The sequence below is a fragment of the Schistocerca nitens genome, chromosome 4 (genome assembly GCF_023898315.1).
Source record: "Schistocerca nitens isolate TAMUIC-IGC-003100 chromosome 4, iqSchNite1.1, whole genome shotgun sequence".
Lineage (NCBI taxonomy): Eukaryota > Metazoa > Arthropoda > Insecta > Orthoptera > Acrididae > Schistocerca > Schistocerca nitens.
Genome location: NC_064617.1, coordinates 814,769,502 through 814,770,376, shown reverse-complemented (window position 1 = coordinate 814,770,376; position 875 = coordinate 814,769,502).

Genomic DNA, 875 nt, shown 5'->3' with positions numbered 1-875 from the left:
AGTTCAACTCGATTTCTAAACTGAAGGAAACACTTCAAGGCATTCGCTTCAGAAATGCTACAATTTCGTCGGGCAACAGACTACGCCGCTCGAACTGTCAGCACAACTGGCACTGCTAAGAGTATCCTAATACTTCCACATCGCTGGCAACGGGTTATACATAATGCTGGTGACTTCTTTGAAGGTCAGTAAAACTTTGAAACATGTATCTATTTCGTACGAGGTGTAAATAAATAGATGCCAGTACTAAAGTTCCAACCCTTGTATAATACCAACCCATCACTGCAAATTGAACCCTGAACTAAAGTTCCAACCCTTGTATAATACCAACTTATCACTGCAAATTGAACCCTGACGTACTCTAAGATCTAAAGCATTTAAAGCGGTTACAAGTACCGATTACAAGTAAGCTGCCGTAGCTCAGCTTAGCATCGCAAATTCTAGGCATAGCCAGACTTCTCACTGCCACCATACTTTTCAATCTAACAGTCATAAGTGTTCAATAGGCAGAACTTAATCTGATATTCACTACAACTAAGAACTGCCATATTTTAACGTGAGCAACTTTAAAACCACAAAAAACCTTCATGGCTCGGGAGTGGTGGGGTTGTTGGACTCCCTACTCCGCCCCCCCCCCTCTCCATACCTACGCCTCTACGTCCCCATTGTGAAATAGTGATACACTCAGCGCTCGTCCACAGTGATTAGGCTGCTAAGAAAAGTCATATGAGCTATCCTGATGCTGCTGTAATATTTCTTGTACTGCCTCTAGTAAGCGTTCTTTTCCAGTCGCGGGACCCAGCGGGAGGCGACCTTTGTAATCTTCTGAATGTCAGTCAGTATACTGCAAACCGATCTACGACTGATTTTCACAT